We start from the raw sequence: 13,425 nt of genomic DNA, 5'->3' as shown, positions 1-13,425 counted from the left end.
TTTTTAATAAGATTTATGGGGTTTTTTTTCTATCTCTCTTTTTTATTTTTTCTAATGTATAATTATCTTCCTGGGCGTGTTTGATTGTTAGTTAAAACTTTGCGAACAAAAACTTAGAAAATAACGACACAAAATTCTATTTTTTGGTTTTGTGTTTTAGAACTTGTAAACATCCATCACTATAAACTAAAAGGAAGAAGATCTTTTGCTTCTTATTTTGTTGTTGTAGATGCTAATACTTTAAACTTGCCTGTTTCATAATAATTTCTTACTAAAATTTAATTGTTCGTTTTTTAAAAAAAAACATTCCGAAATAAGTAGTTATTTTCTCTAAGTAAATTGAATAAAATATTTTACTTAAATTACACAAGAATTTCAGTTGAAATACTAAAAAATAAATAACGCTAATATTTATATTTTCAGTCAGATAACATATTTTAAAAAATCATTTAATACTTTTTCTCAATAGTTAAAAGAATTTGATACAGTTACCTGGTTTGTCAGTAAAAAAATTTAAATAGAGATTAAGTTTAGAGAAAAAAAATAGTTATTATATTAATTTAATTATATATTATATTACTAAAATATTATTGATATTTATAGTATTTTTTATTATGAATAAATAATTTTTAATATTTAATCAACTAACAAAGTTTTAACTATTAACTAATTAAATTTTAAAGTTGGTAACTAAAATGTTGGTATTTAATTAGAAACTAATTTATAAACTATTTATTAATAATAAAATTATTTTATATAATAATTTTTTTTAATATCTAAAAGAATATTTAATTTAATTAATATAGTGACTAATTAATTTTTTTCTATAATTTTAGTCTTAATTTAATGATTTTTATTGTCATGTATTTTAGTTGAGTTTTTTTTTAATTAAAAAACATTTTAATTGAGATGAATAAAATATAAACACTAAAAAAAATCATTAAATAGAAACTAATTTTAGAATAGTTAGTCACTATATTGACTAAATTAGAGACCATTTTATAAAGTAAATAATTTCTATTATTAATAAAAATTTATAAAATAGTTTTTAAATTGGTATCTAACTATTAGCTATCAATGTTTGAACTACTAAGTACTTATATTCTAAATTAGTCTCTATTAGTCTTTTAGAGACTAATTTAGAATTTAAATATTAATAGCTAAAACTTTGATAGTTAATGTAAATATTAATTTAGAAACTATTTTATAATACTTTATTAATATTAGAAACCACATTAGATATCAATAATTTTTTAGTCTCTAAATTAATATCTAATTTAATCAATCTAGTGACTAATTATTTTTGCTTTATAAATTTGGTTACTATTTAATAATTTTCTTATAGTGAAATAACACTTGATAAATTTTAAAATATTTTTCTTACATTTAAATATAAAAAGGAAGTTTAAATCCTAAATTAATAAGATTTTTTTTCTTTATCTCACTTTTTTTGAATTTCTATTTCTTGTTGATAAGATCTCTTTTAGCATATATGTTTTTCCACTCTAGGAGAGGGTTCCCTCTCCACACAAATATTATGTTAAAAAACTCTAGAAGATGAATATGATGATGGAATTGAGGAATGAATATTCATTGTGGTTATTTATGCTTCATGACGTAAGGCAAAAAATTGAGGGGATTTAATTGCTGAGTAAGAAACAGAATAAGAAAGGGTATATATACATAACTAGTTAGCCCATCAGTTAGCATTAGGGTAAATATATTTTTCAAAAATCATATTATTTTTAGTAATAAATATAAATAAATTTTAATTTTAATAAAATAATATTTGATGTGGTTATAAATGTAGTTCTTGACAAAAGAATATCAAATGATCATGACTCTAAATGTTATTATCAATACAATTATAAATAAAAAGAGTTAGCTGTATTAATTGATTTAAATAATTTCCAACATTCAAAATTGATTAATAGTTTTATAACATATTATATATAATTTCGTTTCCAATTCCTGTTTTAAAGTTGAAATTTATTTTATAATTCTGATAAAAATCACATATTTTAATTATATTAAAATTAGTTAGGATGTGTATTTATTTGTAATTCATCTAAGGTGTCATGATTTTATTATTAAAATATAAATACTAAATATTAAATAGTGAGGGTTCCATGAGGTTTATATGATTAAGTTTATAGTTTGAAGGATAACAACTAGTTTGTCATGTCATATAAGATAATTTGGTATTTATATAACATGTGCATTCTCAGAACTTAAATCAATGTAGAGTTTTTTAGAAATAGAGTCGAGTGTATAGTTATCTTGTTAATGAAATTATGACATGAGTGATATTGATGTTTTACGAGTTAATTATAAACACGTAATTGTTTATTTAAAATGTACTATATGAGATGACTTATATATTTGTGATTATATTTATTGAAAACTATATTTATATTAAATTTTAAAAAATATTAGCTTATTCTACATTTCGTTTTGTATTTATTTTAAGACTTGCGATGATTATATATTACACATAAATGATGCTGCATGTGTTTTAGAATTTCACAATAAATAAACAAATGGAGTGTTATACGCTTCTTTAATTTATATTGGTATATCAAGTAAAGTTACATTATAAAAAAAACCAACAGAACATGTTATGAACATTTATTAAATTGAGATATTAGTAGTATAAAACGTAAAATTATAAAAATATAATAAAAACATGTAATTTGAAATATAATATACATTTGGTATTAAAAAAGGGAGAGAGTGTATATGCATGAACAATGATTTCTCTCATCCTCCTCATATGCAAATATCCTAGGGGAAAGCCACCTAGGATGATGATGTTTTCTCTTTTTTGACATTCTTTTTTACTTTGTCATCATTTTTTTATTATTATTTTTTGCTTTGTCATTCATGCAATAATATATATAATAATACCCTTTATTTTTATTATTTTTCCATCATAATTATCATATTATGATCTTTCATACTTTATTCTATATATTTTCTCTTCTTTATAAATAAATTTGTTGTACAATTCACTCTATATATAACATTTTTTTATTATAAAATGTTCTCTAAAATATCTACATATATATGTATCTACATACAATCTAAATCAATGAATATAAAAAAACTTTCAAAATGTATAAATAAATATAACAATAAATTTGTATATGCTTAGATAATATTATTTTTATGATTCTTTTTATGTTTTGATAATATTAAGTAATTCGTATTTTTTTCGAAAGTCATTATTTAAGGGTATCAAAATAAATCATTAAATTATACCAAAAATAATTTAAAATATTTCAATTAACTCTAATCTACACAAAAAATACATCATATTTCATTATTTAAAAAATTTTAAACACAAGGATATTTATAAACTTACATTTTACACTTTAAAAAAAAATAAAAAATCCCAAAGTCATCACATCACTCACAAACTCTAATAAGCTTTCCTCACAAATCTACCCTAACATACTTCAATTCAAACACACTCATTTTCTTCACACTTTTCCATCAAATCCTCACACATTCACTCCCTCCAATCCTCACACATTTTCTCCCTAATCTAAACACAATCTAAGGGTGTGTTTGGATTGGGGAGAGGATGTGTAAAAATTTCAGGAAGTGGATGTGTGAGTATGTGAGAGAAAAATGTGAAGAAAGTGAGGATGATCGGATTGAGGTAAGTTAGACTAGATGTATGAGGAAAGTTGATGGGAGTTTGTGAGTGATGTGAGTTGTAAAATGTTAGTTTACAAATTTTTCTTTGCCTATTAAAGAAATTTAATAATGAAATTGAGTTAATTTTGTTTAGAAATAAACAACTTTCACATAGTGAATTTAAAAACTAAAATTAAAAAAAAATATATATATATATATATATATATTAAATGTAAATAGGTATAATTTAAAATTTATAATTAGAAAAAAATATATGTATTCAACAAATTAAATAAAAACAAAACTTCAAGTAATTTCTTAAAATATTAAACATGTACTATAAAATTGGAAAATAAAGCTGATCTTATATAAATAAATAAATATTATTTTTTAATATTAAAAACCATATAATAATGAAAATAAAAAAATACTACAACAACAAAAATATAACATAATTAACAATAAAAAAGAATTTCATAAAAAAATATAATTAAATAAATTATAACTCATAAACATAATAATTATAATAAAAATATATTAATATAAACACAACAATAAATTAAATAAAAACCGAACTTCAAGTAATTTTTTAAAATATTAAACATATATTGTAAAATCGAAAAATAAATCACATCTTATATAAATAAATAAAAATATAATAAGAAATACTATAACATAAAAGTAGAATAGATGATGGTAAATTCGAAAATAACACATGCTGACGTGATTTTTCCTTTACATCTCTTCATTTTGAGGGAAAAATATATTTACTGTTCACATATATATCATCTCCTTCTCTTTCCCACAAAACCCTGAATCCAAATAGTTTATATCTTCTCATTTATTTGCCTGTGAAACGTCTGTTTGCTTTTGTGGATGTACTTTTCACAGACAAAAAAGTGAGGATATATCAACTATTTGAGGATTTTGCGAGGGAGAGAAGGAGAGGATATACTTTTGAATAGTAAATATCCTTTCCCCTAAAAAAGTAGAGATGTAGAGGAAAAAACACATCAGCCTATATTATTTATGAATTTACTCTCATTTATTCTCCTGATATAGTATTGTTTATTTTTCATTACTGCAAGATTTTTTAATATTAAAAATTAATATTTTTATTTATTTATATAAGATGTAATTTATTTTCCAATTTTATAATATATATTTAATATTTTATGAAATTACTTAGAGTTTTTGTTTTTATTTAATTTGTTGCTTTGTTTATATTAATTTATTTTTGTGTATAATTATTATGTTTATGAGTTAAAATTTATTTAATTGTAACATTTTATGAAATTCTTTTCTATTTTAATTACGTTATATTTTTTTATAGTATTTTTTATTTTTCATTATTACAGGATTTTTAACATTAAAAAAGAATATTTTATTTTTATTTTTATTTATTTTCATATATACATGTTTAATATTTTAAGAAATTATGTGAATTCCTATTTTTATTTAATTTATTGAATACATATTTTTTAAATTATATCTATTTAAATTTAATACATATTTATTTTTTAATTATAATTTCTAAATTTATGAATATGTGAAAGTTATTTGTTTTTAACAAAAAAAAAACTCATTCCATTATTAGAAAAAATTAATATGTAAGGGTAAAATTGTAAAGTAACATTTTACACCTTTAAAAAAAACTTTCATAAACTTTCCTCGTACATCCATTCTAACATACTCCAATCCAAACATCATCATTCCAAACAAATGTTTGGATTTAGGAGTGGAAATGAGAAAGTTATGATGTTTGGATTAAGGTAAATAGAGTAGAAAGTGTAGGAAAAGTTTAGGAAAGTTTGTGAGTGATGTCATGGATGTGATTGAAATTATATTTTTTTAAATGATAAAAATATAAGTTTACAAATTTACCCATATATTTAAAAATTGTTAAAAAATTAATTTGATTTATTTATTTATAAATTATAATTATTTTTATTTAAAATATTTATAATTATAAAAATTTGATAAAAACTTATTTTTATATTAAATAACATTATTTTATTTTATCTTTAATTTTTTGTAATTAATATAATTATTATATAAATTTATTTCTTTATTATTAAAAAGTATATTTATTATTATTATTTATTATATATATATATTATGATTAATTATGTTATTTTACAATAATTATTTTTTTATAATCTTAATTATATTTTTATATTTAAATTATAATTCTATTTAAAAAAAATATTTAAAATAAAAATGGTAAAATAGTGAGAGTTGAATAAGGTTCATATGATTAAATATATAGTTTGTAGGACATTTGGTCTGACAGGTCATATGGATTAACCATTTCATATAAGGTGATTTGGTACTTATATTGCTCTGCACACAACAATGTGAATTTCAAAGTGTGGTAGTATGACATGTTCAATATCTGAGTCTACGTCAATGTATAATATTCTATAAGTAGAGTCATTTATATATATATATATATATATATATATATATATATATATATGTTGGATAGTGAAATTATGACATTAGTTATATTGATTACGCATTAATTACACACGTGACTGCTGTATTTATTGAAACTACATTTGTATTTATTGATTTTAGCAATTTTAATTGAATTAAATAATTTCCAACATTCAAATTTTTGTAGTAGTTTTAAAAATTATATATATAATTTTGTTTCTAATCCATGTTTTAAAGTTGGAATTTGTTTCAATAATTTTGATTAAAAAAATCATATATTTTAATTATATTGAAATTGGTTAGGATGTGCATTGATTTTTGATTCATTTAGAATAAGGTATCATGACTTTATTGGTATATTGAAATCATATAAATGAAAATTATGAAACAATGGGGGTTGAATGAGGTTCATATTGAGTTTATAGTTTGAAGGATAACTGGTTTGCTGTGTGAATTTCAAAGTGGTAGAATGACATGTGCAATCTCTGAGTTTGAATCACGGTAGAGTCTTCTAAAAGTAGAGTCAAGTGTCTATGTATGTTTTTATTATAACTTTGACATAATGGATATTGATTACAAGTTAAATATACACATGTGACTGTTTATTTAAATTAGAAGATATAAGAAGTTATGAATTATATATTTGTGATTGTATTAAAAATATTAGCTTACCCTACCTTCTGTTTTCACTACAAAAAAATATGAAATAGAAACTAATTTTTACAGACCAAAATAATTAGTTGCAATAGTAACTAAATTAGAGACCATTTTAGAAACTAAAACAAAAATTAGTTTTTAAATTAGTTTATATTATTGTTAAATAGTTTCTAAATTGGTATGTAATTAGCAACCAAGGTTTTAACTACCAATTATTTAGTTTCTAAATTTGGTCTACAAAACCTTGGTTGTTAATTAGATACCAATTTAGAAACTATTTAACAATAATAAAAACTAATTTAGAAACCAGTTTTTGTTTTAGTTTATAAAATGGTCTCTAATTTAGTTACTATTGCAACTAATTATTTTAATCTCTAAAAATTGGTTTCTATTTCATGATTTTCTTGTAGTGTTTGTGGTTTGTTTTAAAATTTGTGATGGTTGTATTTTACAAAAAAAATATACGAGGTTGCAGGTGTTAAAACTCCACAATAAGGATATGAAGTGTTTAACATTTTTTTTTTATATTTATCTATATTTTAAATTTCCTCCAAAGAGAGATATATTTTTGAAATATGATATATACATAATTACATATTTATATACATGACATAGTCGGTATGTTTTATATCGTTATGAAATATTTAATATATTTATAATAAATAAATAATTAATATACGAGTTAATTGATTATTTATTAAGCAAGGAATTGAGAATTATCTATCAAATAAATTTATATTATAAAAAAATTATTATTAATATAATTATACATAAAATAAAATATTTCTTTAATACTTTGAAATATTTCAGAGGTATTAATTGATTTAAATAATTTCCAACATTCAAATTGATTAGGAGTTTTACAACTTTATATATATAATTTCGTTTATGATTTTTGTTTTAAAATTAAAATTTGTTTTTATAATTTTGATAACAAAAATAATATATTTTAATTATATTAAAATTGATTAAGATGTGCATTGATTTGTGATTTATCTAGAAAGAGTTATCCTGACTTTATTTGTATATTGAAATCATATAAATGAAAAAATTATTCAATAGTAAAAGATGAATAAGGTTCATATGACTGAATATATAGTTTGAAGGATATTTGGTAAGACAGGTCATATAAATTAACCATGTCACATAAGATGATTTGGTACTTATATTCTTATGCACATAACTATGAGAATTTCAAAGTGTGGTAGTATGATAGGTACAATATCCGAGTCTAAATCAATTAAGAATATTGTATAAGTAGAGTCAAGTGTATATATATGTTGGCTAGTAGAATTATGACATCAGAGATATTGATTACGAGTTAATTACACACGTGACTGTTGTATTTATTGAAAGCTATGTTTGTATTTATTGATTTTAGCAAATGTTAATTGATTTAAATAAGTTTCTAACATTCAAAATTGTTTAGTGGTTTTACAACTTATTTTATATATATATATATATATATAATTTTGTTTCTAATCCCTGCTTTAAAGTTTACTACAAGAAAATCATTCAATAGCAACCAAATTTTTAGATTACAAATAATTAGTCACTAAATTGACTAAATTAGATACTATTTTAGAGATTAAAAAATTATTGGTATCTAAAGTGATTTATAAAAACTATTTTTATAAACTAAGTTAGAATATAAAGTAGTAAGTAGTTAAAATCTTGGTAGCTAATGGTTAAATACCAATTTAAAAACTATTTTATAAATTTTTATTAATAATAGAAGTTACCTTAGATACCAATAAATTGTTTAGTTTATAAAATGATTTCTAATTTAGTCAAATAGTAACTAATTATTTTAGTATCTAAATTAGTTCTTATTTGATGAGTCAATATGTGCATGATTTGTGATTCATCTAAAATGAGGTATCATGACCTTATTGTATATTGAAATCATATAAGTGAAAAATATGAAATAGTGAGGGTTGAATGAGGTTCATATGATTGAGTTTATAGTTTGAAGGATACCTGGTTTGCCAGGTCATATAGTTTGGTACTAGTTGTGTGAATTTCATAGTGATAATATAACATATAACAGGTGCAATCTCTAAGTCTAAATCAATGTAGACTCTTCTAAAAGTAGAGTCACTGCAAAAAAATCATGAAATAGAAACCAATTTTTTGTAGTTAAAACTTTGATAGCTAATTAGATACAAATTTAAAAACCATTTAACAATAATAGAAACTAATTTATAAACCAAAAATATTTTAGTCTTTAAAATGATCTCTAATTTAGTCCCTAGCAACTAATTTTTTTTGTCTCTAAAATTGGTTTTTATTTCATGATGATTTTCTTGTAGTGAGTATTCTAAAAGTAATAATCAAGTGTTTAGGTATGTTGTTAGTGAAAAATTGACATAAATGATATTAATTATGAACCAATTATACAAATGTGACTATTTATTTAAATTAGAAGATATAAGAAGTGATGAATTATATGTTTGTGGTTATATTAAAAATATTAGCTTATCCTACCTTCATTTTCGTGTTTGTTTTAAGACATTACAAGAAAATCATAAAATAGAATAGAGACACAAAATAATTAGTTACTATAGTAACTAAATTAGAGGCAATTTTAGAACCTAAAAAATATTTGGTTTCTAAATTAATTTCTATTATTGTTAAATGGTTTATAATTTGGTATCTAATTAGCCACCAAGTTTTTGCTACCAAATTTAGAATCTAAATAATTTACAATTAAAAATTGGTAGCTAATTAGATACCAATTTAGAAACTATTTAACAAAAATAGAAACTAATTTAGAAACCAAACACTTTTTTAGTCTCTAAAATGATCTCTAATTTAGTCATTATATCAACTAATTATTTTGTTCTCTAAAATTAACTTCTATTTCATGATTTTCTTAAAGGGAGATATGTGATAGTGGTGTATTACACAAAAACGCGTGATGTTACAGGTGTTCAAACTCCACAATAAGCCGATGAAGCATTTCTCATTCTTTATATTTATCTATATTTTAAATTCCTATAAATAAAGATATATTTTTAAAATATAATATACACATAATTACATATTTATGTACATACGACAAGTTAGCGTTACCGTTATAAAATATTTATTAAATTTATAATAAGTAATTAATTAATACATGAGTTAATTGATTATTTATTGAGTAAAATGAAGAATTAACTATCAAACAAATTTACATTATAAAAAAATTAACACATGTTAAGAACATTTATGAAATTGAAATATCAGTAGTATATAATGTAAAATTGAAATAAAATAAAATATAATATAATATGTAATTTGAAATATAATATACACACTACAATAAAATTATGAAATACAAACAGATTTTTAGTGACAAAAAATAATTAGTTGCTATAGTGACTAAATTAGAGACTAACAGATTTTTGGTTTCTAAATTAGTTTATATTAGTGTTAAATAGTTTTTAAATGGTATCTAATTAGCAACCAAGGTTTTTGTTACCAAATTTAGAATTTAAATAATTTAAAGTTAAAACCTTGATAGCTAATTAGATACCAATTTAGAAACTATTTAACAAAAATAGAAACTAATTTAGAAACCAAACAATTTTTTAGTCTCTAAAATGGTATATAATTTAGTCACTATATCAACTAATTATTTTGGTCTCTAAAATTAATTTTTATTTCATGACTTTCTTAAAGTGAGATATGTGATAGTTGTGTATTACACAAAAACGCGTGATGTTACAGGTGTTCAAACTTCACAATAAGCAGATAAAGCATTTCTCATTCTTTATATTTATCTATATTTTAAATTCCTAATAAATAAAGAATTATTTTTAAAATATAATATACACATAATTACATATTTATGTACATATGACAAGTCGGTACGTTTCATACGTTAGCGTTACCGTTATAAAATATTTATTAAATTTATAATAAATAATTAATTAATACATGAGTTAATTTATTATTTATTGAGTAGAATGAAGAATTAACTATCAAACAAATTTACATTATAAAAAAATTAACACATGTTAAGAACATTTATGAAATTGAATATCAGTAGTATATAATGTAAAATTGAAATAAAATAAAATAAAATATGTAATTTGAAATATAATATACACACTACAAGAAAATTATGAAATACAAACTAATTTTTAGTAACAAAAAATAATTAGTTCCTATAGTGATTAAATTAGAGACTAACAGATTTTTGGTTTCTAAATTAATTTATATTAGTGTTAAATGGTTTCTAAATTGGTATATAATTAGCAACCAAGGTTTTTGTTACCAAATTTAGAATCTAAATAATTTACAGTTAAAACCTTGGTAGCTAATTAGATATCAATTTAGAAACTATATAACAAAAATATAAACTAATTTAGAAACCAAACAATTTTTTAGTCTCTAAAATGGTATCTAATTTAGTCACTATATCAACTAATTATTTTGGTCTCTAAAATTAATTTTTATTTCATGATTTTCTTAAAGTGAGATATGTGATAGTTGTGTATTACACAAAAAAACGCGTGATGTTACAGGTGATCAAACTCCACAATAAGCAGATAAAGCATTTCTCATTCTTTATATTTATCTATATTTTAAATTCCTAATAAATAAAGAATTATTTTTAAAATATAATATACACATAATTACATATTTATGTACATATGACAATTCGGTACGTTTCATACATTAGCGTTACCGTTATAAAATATTTATTAAATTTATAATAAATAATTAATTAATACATGAGCTAATTTATTATTTATTGAGTAGAATGAAGAATTAACTATCAAACAAATTTACATTATAAAAAAATTAACACATGTTAAGAACATTTATGAAATTGAAATATCAGTAGTATATAATGTAAAATTGAAATAAAATAAAATAAAATATGTAATTTAAAATATAATATACACACTACAAGAAAATTATGAAATACAAACTAATTTTTAGTAACAAAAAATAATTAGTTGTTATAGTGATTAAATTAGAGACTAACAAATTTTTGGTTTCTAAATTAATTTATATTAGTGTTAAATGGTTTCTAAATTGGTATCTAATTAGCAACCAAGGATTTTGTTACCAAATTTAGAATATAAATAATTTACAGTTAAAACCTTGATAGCTAATTAGATATCAATTTAGAAACTATTTAACAAAAATAGAAACTAATTTAGAAACCAAACAATTTTTTAGTCTCTAAAATGGTATCTAATTTAGTCACTATATCAACTAATTATTTTGGTCTCTAAAATTAATTTTTATTTCATGATTTTCTTAAAGTGAGATATGTGATAGTTGTGTATTACACAAAAACGCGTGATGTTACATGTGTTCAAACTCCACAATAAGCAGATAAAGCATTTCTCATTCTTTATATTTATCTATATTTTAAATTCCTAATAAATAAAGAATTATTTTTAAAATATAATATACACATAATTACATATTTATGTACATATGACAAGTCGGTACGTTTCATAAGTTAGCGTTACCATTATAAAATATTTATTAAATTTATAATAAATAATTAATTAATACATGAGTTAATTTATTATTTATTGAGTAGAATGAAGAATTAACTATCAAACAAATTTACATTATAAAAAAAAATTTACATTATAAAAAAATTAACACATGTTAAGAACATTTATGAAATTGAAATATCAGTAGTATATAATGTAAAATTGAAATAAAATAAAATAAAATAAAATATGTAATTTGAAATATAATATACACACTACAAGACAATTATGAAATACAAACTAATTTTTAGTGACAAAAAATAATTAGTTGCTATAGTGACTAAATTAGAGACCATTTTAGAGACTAACAAATTTTGGGTTTCTAAATTAGTTTATATTAGTGTTAAATGGTTTCTAAATTGGTATCTAATTAACAACCAAGGGTTTTGCTACCAAATTTAGAAACTAAATAATTGATATTTAAAACCTTGGTAGCTAATTTGATACCAATTTGAAAACTATTTAACAATAATAGAAACTAATTTAGAAACCAAACATTTTTTTAGTCTATAAAATGGTCTCTAATTTAGTCATTATATGAACTAATTATTTTTTATCTTTAAAATTAATTTCTATTTCATAATTTCCTTATAGTGAGATTTGTGATAGTTAAGTATTACACAAAAAAACACATGATGTTGTAGGTGTTCAAACTCCACAATAAGTAGATTTTTATATTTATCTATATTTTAAATTCCCTATAAATAAATAAATATTTTTAAAATATAATATACACATAATTACATATTTATGTACATATGACATAGTCGGTACGTTTTATACGATAGTGTTACCGTTATGAAATATTTATTAAATTTATAATAAATAAATAATTAATACATGCGTTAATTGATTATTTATTAAGTAGAATGAAGAATTAACTATCAAATAAATTTACATTATCAAAAAAATTAACACAACATGTTAAGAACATTTATGAAATTGAAATATCAATAGTATATAATGTAATATCATTTAGTGACAAAAAATAATTAGATACCAATTTAGAAACCATTTAACAATAATAGAAATTAATCCAGAAACCAATTTTTTTTTTTAATTTCTAAAATAGTCTATAATTTAGTTACTATAACAACTAATTATTGTTTGTTTCATGTTTTTCTTATAGTGACATTTGGTATAAAGAAAAGTGATCTCATATTGGCTATTCCATTTATAA

The sequence above is a fragment of the Phaseolus vulgaris genome, chromosome 1, assembly GCF_051622355.1.
Source record: "Phaseolus vulgaris cultivar YP4 chromosome 1, ASM5162235v1, whole genome shotgun sequence".
Lineage (NCBI taxonomy): Eukaryota > Viridiplantae > Streptophyta > Magnoliopsida > Fabales > Fabaceae > Phaseolus > Phaseolus vulgaris.
Note: the sequence above shows the minus strand (reverse complement) of the source record.